The following is a 404-nucleotide window of genomic DNA, read 5'->3' as shown; positions in this document are numbered from 1 at the left end:
ACTAGAAAACCTAGAAGAAATGGATAATTTCCTGGACACTTACACTCTCCCAAGACTAAACAAGGAAGAAGTTGAATCCCTGAATAGACTAATAGCAGGCTCTGAAATTGAGGCAATAATTAATAGGCTATTTTCTCAAAATAACAAATGTTTTGAGAAATAACCAAAAAAAGTCCAGGACCGGATGGATTCACAGCTGAATTCTACCAGAGGTACAAGGAGAAGTTGGTACCATTCCTTCTGAAACTATTCCAATTGATAGAAAAAGAAGGAATCCTTCCTAACTCGTTTTACGAGGCCAACATCATCCTGATACCAAAGCCTGACAGAGAAACAACAACAAAAAAGAGACTTTTAGACCAATATCCCTGATGAACATCGATGCAAAAATCCTCAATAAAATA

This window comes from Colobus angolensis, unplaced genomic scaffold, assembly GCF_000951035.1.
Source record: "Colobus angolensis palliatus isolate OR3802 unplaced genomic scaffold, Cang.pa_1.0 Scaffold124, whole genome shotgun sequence".
Taxonomy (NCBI): domain Eukaryota; kingdom Metazoa; phylum Chordata; class Mammalia; order Primates; family Cercopithecidae; genus Colobus; species Colobus angolensis.
Note: the sequence above shows the minus strand (reverse complement) of the source record.